The sequence below is a fragment of the Chenopodium album genome, chromosome 2 (assembly GCF_948465745.1).
Source record: "Chenopodium album chromosome 2, dcCheAlbu1.1, whole genome shotgun sequence".
Classification (NCBI taxonomy): domain Eukaryota; kingdom Viridiplantae; phylum Streptophyta; class Magnoliopsida; order Caryophyllales; family Amaranthaceae; genus Chenopodium; species Chenopodium album.
The window spans coordinates 64,786,536-64,795,246 of NC_137835.1; the positions used below are offsets into that span (position 1 = coordinate 64,786,536).

Here is an 8,711-nt window from a genome sequence, read left to right on the forward strand (position 1 = left end):
AGCAGATGTTAATTTGATATTAAAGGCTATTTTAAATAGGAACTCAGATCTAGTAAATTGCGAGAGCCTGTTAGATCTATGTTGATTAATAAATTGCGAGAGCCTGTTAATCATGTTATTTATGCAATGTCAATGATTGATTATTATGTTTTACCCTGGAGTATTATTTATTGGTGAACTTATGCCCTAGATCCTTTTATATTATTTTCTCCTTATTATTAATCTCCGTAGTTTAGTTTATTATTCACATATAAATATTGGTTACTTCATAATCTAGATTATATTAGCTAATTAGGAATAGAAAGACTTGTTTCCCTGTGGAGTTCGACCCTACTTCCCTATCTACTTTAGTTAGAGGACTTAGGAATTATTTTTGATTAGGGGATACGACTTTACCCTGTCAAAATTTGGCGTCGTTGCTGGGGAAAGGGTTTTATTTTTATTTCTGATTGTTTTTGTAGTCTAGATTATTTTCCTTTTGTCTCAGAGAGCGTTAGTTCTCTAAGGCAAATCTCACATTTGCTTCTAGTTTTTGTTTATGCCCAGGTGTTCCAGATCAGGGTACATCCCATTCGATCCTGAGATCGAACGTTCCTTCCATAGACAGAAAAATTTCTACAAGCAAATCCTGGCGGATTATGGTGATAATAATAATAATCACCGCGATCCTCCAATTGGTTCTAGCGATTTAGAGGCATCATCAGACGCAGAATCAGAGATGGCGGTACCAAAGAAGCTTAGTGATTACTCACAACCAGAGCTTACAGATTTTCCACATCTCACCCCTACTCCGGCTCTTGATAGGGTTCAATTCGAAATTAAACCTCAGTTTATAACGATGATAGAGAGGAAGCAATTTAGTGGAGCCAAGGGTGAAGACCCAAATCTTCACATTGCCGACTATTGTCAATATTGTAACACCATCAGGCAAGCCGGGGTCACTCAAGACCAAATGAGGGAGATTCTCTTTCCCTTCTCTTTAACTGGAAAAGCTATTGTGGTTTAATGGCTTAAATAGAACTGCACTTGGTATAACTGACTGGGAAACTCTTGTTTTGAATTTCTATAACAAGTATTATCCTGCAGAGAGAACAGCCGTACTACGGAGTGCGATTCAGAACTTTGCCCAAGAAGCCGATGAATCTTTATATGAGGCTTGGGAGAGGTACAAGGATCTACAAAGAGATTGCCCTCACCATAATTTAGCACAATGGCAGATAATCCAAGCCTTTTATAATGGCCTTGGAAATTCTTCTCGAATAATTTTAGATTCTGCAGCTAGTGGGAGATTTATGAATCTTGATGTTGAAGATGCAGGTCAGATTATTGAAAACATGGCGATACACAAATCCCAATATGGGAATCCTAGAGGATTTGCTAACAAGGGGAAGCATAGTGTTGACTCTATATCCTTTTTGCAAGTTCAACTGACCTCTATCTGCCAAAAATTAGATAATCTGAGCACTGCTAATGTAGCTAATATTTCTGCGATTAATAATAATTCTAATGAGGCTTTCTGTGAAAATTGTGGTATTATAGGTCATTGGGAACAAGATTGCAGGAGTTCCGTGGAGCAAGTTAATGCCTTTCAAGCCTATAGGCAGAATAACCCATACTCCAACACCTACAATCCTGGGTATCGGAATCATCCGTACCTTTCTTACCGGAGTACTAATGTTCAAAATCCACCACCACAAGAACCACATGCGCCACAGAAACAGCAGCAGAAATATTCCCATCCCAATGCCAGCCAGAAGAACCAACCACAACAACCCTCCTCATCTTCTGACCCTTCTCTGGTGGAAATTAGAGCAATGTTGGTTAATATGCAAAAGCACATGGAGAGTAGAAATGCGACAATTGATCAAATTCTAGCACATAATAAAATTGTAGATAATCAAATTGCGCAACTTTCCGCTACTCTACAAGCCCGCCAACAGGGAGCTCTATCGGCACAGCCGACCCGGCCTACGGATCAAGCATTTGCAATTACTCTAAGGAGTGGTTCAAACTATGAAGGGCCCTCTATGCCCAGAGTTGATGAACCTGTTTTATTAAATAATGCTAATCTTGATTCCGTTAAACCAAACAATGTAGTTAATAGCCCTGCAGGGCTAAAGGATAATACTAACATATCTAATTCTACATTGTAGGGTACGACTCCAGAGAAGGTGGCTACTCTAGATAAGAGCAATAACGCTCCAAATCCAATTATCAAACTTCCATTCCCCAATCATCAATTGAAGACAAACTTGGATAAGCAGCTTGGTAAGTTCCTGGAGGTGGTAAAAGATTTGAAGGTAACAGTTCCCTTCACTGAATTAATCACACAAATCCCCTCGTATGAAAAATTTATGAAAGAAATATTGACGAGGAAAAGGTCTATTAGTGAGGTAGAGAAAGTAGCTTTCATTGCAGAGTGTAGTGTCGTACTTCAAAATAAGTCTCCACCTAAATTAAAAGATCCAGGTAGTTTTTATATCCCTTGTTATATTGGCAATCTCTTGATTGATAATGCATTATGTGATTTGGGTGCTAGTGTTAGCGTCATGTCATTATATGTGTGTTCTAAGTTGAATATGGGTAAATTAAAAGCTACCAATATAACTCTACAAATGGCCGACCGTTCTTTCAAATACCCCTTAGGTGTTTTAGAGGATGTCCCCGTTAGAGTAGGTAAATTTTATATCCCTGTAGATTTTGTTGTTCTTGATATGGTTGAGGATGTGAAAACCCCAATTATTTTGGGTAGACCATTCCTTAACACTGCAGGAGCAATCATAGATGTGAGAAGTGGTAAGTTAACACTATCAGTAGGGGATGATAAAGCTATTTTTAATCTTAATAATACCCCTAAAAGCTCCATGACTGAGGAGAAATGTTTCAGTGTTAATGTGGTTGAAAATTATTCTAACAAGCCCCAAGCTCTTGAAAAAGATCCCTTAGAGGCGGTACCTTGTGTTGCATCCCTTTCAGATGAGATAGACAAATGGCAGAAGGAAGTTGATGCAATAGAAAGAGCACTTTACACTGTTGGTCTTGGTTTCGAAGATGAAAGGTGGAACCGATCGAGCAAGTTGTGCGAATCGAGCCTACGGTAAGTATTTCGCCAGATCGAGTTGCAAGTGTTGAAAGCAATGACAATTTGAAGCAATCCTCGATCAAAGAAGGATCTTTGGTGCGTAGCATTGAAGATCCCCCAGTCCAAGTCAAGGAGGATCCACCAGATAAGGTGATTTGGCGTCCCACAGGGTATGTCAGGAAGCCGCATCACAGCCTAAACACCGCTAGACCGGGTGAGAAACCACCCAATCAAGCATTAGGCCAAAGGTCCTAGTTATTGTACTTGGTAAGAAGGTCGTGCGGGACATAGATAAACCAGCGCTTTGCGGGAGGCAACCCGTATTTTTAATGTTTTTAGACTAGTTTTTTTTTTCTTTTTTTTTCTTATGAGAGGAGAGATGAGGGAATTTAATAAATTTTATGAGTGTTTGTACAGGTTTGAAGGAAAAGAGTTAGCCAAATTTTGGAGAAAAGAAGAAAATAATAATTCGACGATTTAGCCTCGGGCCCGATCAGGCGAAGCTCGCCCGACCGGGCGCGAGAGCAAGGCTTCAAAGTAAAGTAATTTCGCCCGACCGGGCAATGGGCGCCGGACCGGGCGCGAGAAGCATCGCATACGGACAATTTTATCCGCCCGATCGGGCACGCCTCGCCCGAACGGGCGCGAGAAGGGCGAAATTTTGGAGCTACAGATCGCCCGATCGGGCGAATGGCGCCCGACCGGGCGCGAGAGTTGGACAAATTTCACAACTTAGATCGCTCGACCGGGCGAATGCCGCCCGACCGGGCGCGAGAACACAACCAATATTCAAGTCAGATCGCCCGACCGGGCGAGCTGGCGCTCGACCGGGCGCGAGCCATAACCGACGCTCCTTTTCTTCTTCTTTCATCTCCTTTTCTCATTCTTTCTTCTTTCTCCATTACTTTCTCTCTCTAAAACTCAAGTTCTCTCTACCTTCTCTCTAAGATTTCTCCTTCATTCCTTAACCAAATTCAAAACTTTTTACATATTTGTAATCCCCTCTTCATCCTCTACATTTCCATATAAAAATTTTTCAGATTTAATTCAAAAAAATTTCATACCCATTTTCTACCATGGCTTCAAAGAGGGCTAGGTCCATTTTTGGTAGGAGCTCCAGTTCGAGGGACGAATACGACCCAGATTTGCAACTTCCATACTGGCCGACGATCCGTATTGCTAGCCGAGAGCAAAAGGAGAGGCTAGAACACTTAATCGGTCGTGAGGTAATTCCTTCTCGGTGGTTACACCGCCCTACTCTAGAATCATTCGGTCTGTATGATTTTGTAAAACGATTTTTGAATGACATTGGCATGAGAAAATTTGTTGATATGCACTATCTTACTTTACGAGAACTTACTTGTGAATTCCTGTCTTCTTTACATGTTGTTAGTAGTAGAAATGGGCCAAATTTATTTTTTAGGTTGAACAATAGGAATAGTAGTTTAACTTTTATAGAATTTTGTAAATTATTTGAATTAAATTCTGAACTATCTCACCAATGGCATGCGGACTATAAAATGGGTGATATATATCATGCTTTGACAGGCTTGCCTACTCCCGATCCCCAACATGCTAGTATCAAACCTATTCACCACCCTGTCCCAAAAATCGAGCAAAGATTTGCGGGTTTGTGTTTTTTAGGTAGGTACGAGCCCCATAATGCCCAACCTAACGAACTAGCTATCATAGGACACTATGTGTATGGGTACGGGAAATTGAACATAGGTAGGTTTATTGTTAACCATTTGAGTAGGCATGCCACGGCTAGCACCACATCAAAAAAACCCATCCGTTTGGGAGGCCTTATCACTCGGATAGTAGTGAAAAAGGTCGATTTTGTAGCGGATGGACCCCACCAGCTGACCAACTGTGGACCAGATACCTATATGACTGCTAGGTATTTCGAGGAGTTGGGGTGGGTTCGACCTGATAGTGAGCAGACACCCTTTTGGTGTATTAGGACTGGGAGCGAGCAACCTTTGCCCATTTTTCCCTTACCCAGTCCTAACTTGACCGCCTTTCCCCCGGGGCAACCTTCTTACACATATGATGTTTTAGTTGCCAACGCTAGGGGGCAGGCACCACCACCACCAGTTCCACCACCCCAGCCTCAGCCCGAGGTGGCTTTCTCTCCACCTCGTTTGTCTCACTCCGTCCCTCATGTTGACTCTGACCCAGTTTGGGACCTTCAGAGTATAGGTCAGGCCTTAGGACGTATCGAGCATTTCCATACTGACCTTAGGAGGATGGTTGGCTCCATAGAACATAGGTTAGGTTACCTAGAGAGGAACCAGGGTAAAGCTCTCTACCCTATGTATGATGACTATGCTCGTCGGGGCAACATTCCCGACGACGCTATTCACCCTGACTGGTTTCAGCCTCCACCCCAGGGATACGATAGGGATCCCACTGCCCGTGGTATTTACACTGACTATTCTTCCTTCTACGGGTACGGCCAAGACATTCCTTTCAGGGGACCGGCGGGGGAGAGTTTTCATGCTGATTATTTTGGTGGTAGCTCTTCTAGTGCAGGTGGTGCAGGTGGCAGTGGAGGTGCGGGTTTCGGCTTGATGGATGAGGATGATCAGGACTAGCTATGCTGGGCTAGTTCCCGAGCCAATGAGGACATTGTCTGATTCTGGCTTGGGGGAGATTTTGGTTTTGGTATTTTTCTTTTTCACTTTTCTTTTATTTTTGGTGTGTTTTATTAGGTTAGATTTATTGCTTTCTAGGTTAGTTTTATTGCTTTCTTATATATGAAAATACAAAAAAATTAAAAAATAAAAAAAAATTCAAAAATACGTTCCAATGAATTGTAAATTATGCTTCCCTGTGCCCCTTACTTGAGAAGATTGTTTTGATTCTTGGTATTTGATGATAGGCATTGTGGATTAGTTAATCATGATTTGATGTTTTATTGCCTTTAAACCTTAACATGCGTCAATTTTGTCCAACCACTTGTGAATATAGTGCTTGACTAGTTGATTTGGTTAAGAATGTGTGATAGTTCCATAGTTCATGGTATGTCAATGAATTTGAGTATTGATTTGCAACTATTAGTAATATTTATATGATTCATTATTATGCACATTGTGGAGGACGAAGGCACTTGTTCTTTTAGGTAGCCTCCAGATATTGTAGATACATTTGTTCCCTTCTTGCTACCTGATTTGGGTATTTTAACCCGGCCAGGTGGCCCAATCAGAAATAGCCACGTGTCCTCAGTAAAGGTGCCATTTGGACCTATGAGATTATGACACGTGGAGGCAGACATTCCTCTGCCCTAAACAGACTGATGATCCAGCATGGACCAACCAGAGGGCGACGCGTGTCACCCAAAAAGATGCCCAAAGGCCTTTTGGGCTCAGTGACACGTGTCATTCAGGCATTGCCTCTGGAATGGCGGCCTTCAAGGGCCCAAACCTTGAGGCGCCGTTTTGCGGCGTGACCTAATCCCTAGGTCACCAGATCCTAGGGAGGGCACACCTTCCAAAAAGACCCTATAAATAAGGACATTCTTACATTTATGACGCGGAGGAAAATACACGCAATACGAGACAATACGTCACTTACCACAGAGCTGTCATTTTCAAAGAACAGACATCACTTTACCTGAGCTTGGAATCCGAGCAGACATTTTTACTTCCGCACGTTTTACTACCGAATGCTTACTAACTTAATCTTCAGAGGCGGACCACCGACCATCCGGCGGTCCGTTTGCTTTGCAGGTACAGGTGTCCTTTGCTGAATCCAGTCTCAGTGTTGTAACTCTCCCAACGGACAAAAACCCCCGAAACATTTGGCGCCATCTGTTGGGAAAGTACCTCTGAAATGGCTCCACAAGTCCCTGTACCGAATCTAGAGGCCAATCGGCCTCCAGAAGACATACTGGTCCAGACGGACCATGACTCGGGTGACGACGCTGATGTCGAAACCTATGTGGACCCAAACGGATCCCTCATCTCTAGACGCATCCGCAGTAAGGAAAAGAGGGAGCGTCACGCTGATCAGGCAGGGCCAAGCAAAACAGCTGGTCAGCCAAAGAAGCTCTCGGGGCGGCCGGGCGATCCTTCCTAGGCGGCAGGATCGACTCGCGTCACTCGAGATGAACTCATGAGACTCCTGAGCAGTCTCAGGGGTGAAATTAAACAACTCGCCTCCAAGAAGTCGCCTACTCCTAGAAGGGAGCAGTCGGCCAAGAAGCCAGCCTCAGCTGGCAAACAGAAGTCGGTCAGGGACCGACAGCCGACTCCTCACCCTGAGAAGATTCGGCCCCAATTTGATCTTACCAGGCTCCGTTTCCCGGAAACGGGCACAAGAAAGGCCATCCGGCACATACAACCGAATGGTATTAAGAAAACATTCTCTGATGCTCGGCAATACATTGAGGAGAAGAAGACCCAGCTATCGGAGTCGGCCTCAACGTCGACTTATCATGATAGCTTTCGGAATACCTCTGCGAGGTGTTCCCAGTCTGCACATGAGACCCCAGCAAGCAGCCCACGGGTTCAGTCTGGTCCTCATATGATCCAGTCGGCCCAGTACATGACTCAACCATTGTACCAGGCGCCGGTTTTACCTTACATGCAGCCTGCCCTCTTCGGAGGACAGGCGACATACGGCTATCAGCCGATGGACTGGCAGCTTAGGCTGCAACACCTTGGAGATCAACCCTCTTCTTTCTCCAGGGAAATAACTGAAGCCGTACCGCCGGCTAAAGTTAAAAATGTTCTGGTTTGAGCCTATAACGGGACCTCCAACCCAGAAGACCACCTGCTAGCATACACCCACCTCATGTATCTACAGGGGTTGGATGATGTCGCATGGTGTCGTTGCTTTCCAGCCACCCTGAAGGGCATAGCCCAGAAGTGGTTTGGCAATCTGCCGGCTGGTTGCATATATAGCTTCAAGACGCTTGCGTTCTTGTTTGCTTCAAACTTCTCTATGAACATCCCTGCCAAAAAGACAAGTCTTGACTTGGGCAATGTACAGCAGGGAGATAGAGAAGGCTTGCGGTCCTATGTCAGGCGGTTCAATCTGGTCCGAATCCAGATTCATGGGTTTTCTGATGAGGTCGCTTTTACAGACTTCTTTAAGGGTCTGAAGGACGGGTCTACTTTTAAGTACGAACTCGTCTGCAAACAAATCTTTACTCTGCAAGGAGCCTTGCGAGAGGCGGAAGCATATATACAGGCGACCGAACTCTGCTCCTCCAATAAGCAGTCGGACCATAAGAAGTGCGACCGACAGAAAGAGAGTCAGCCTGCTCAGCCGACTCCTAAGCCAGAAGAGAGCAAAAAGAAAAAACAAGTCTGGGCCATTGATAACTCTGATCAACCGGCCTAGAAGAAGAAAAAAGAGTGGAAACCGTACGTCCCAAGGTATGAATTCCACAAGGACTACTGCTCCATCCTCTTGGAAATTAAGGATCGGCTGACTCTTGAGAAGCCGACTCCCATGAAAGGTTCCGCTGAAAATCGGAACAAGAGCAAGCATTGCCATTTCCATGAGGATGTTGGCCATGACACGAACGACTGCTTCAGTCTCAAGCGGGAGCTCGACCATCTGGCCGACAAAGGACAGCTGAAGTCCTATGTGAAGTCCAAAGTGACTTCAAAGGCAAATC

The 8,711-nt window shown here is 44.2% G+C and overlaps 1 non-coding gene across 1 annotated transcript; it reads right to left on the bottom strand.

The window, feature by feature from the left end:
• Positions 1-1,097: 1,097 nt before the first annotated feature.
• Positions 1,098-1,204, bottom strand: LOC145608082 (small nucleolar RNA R71). The gene has a single exon (XR_014105722.1). It is a non-coding gene; the product is annotated as a small nucleolar RNA R71 (small nucleolar RNA).
• Positions 1,205-8,711: the final 7,507 nt, after the last annotated feature.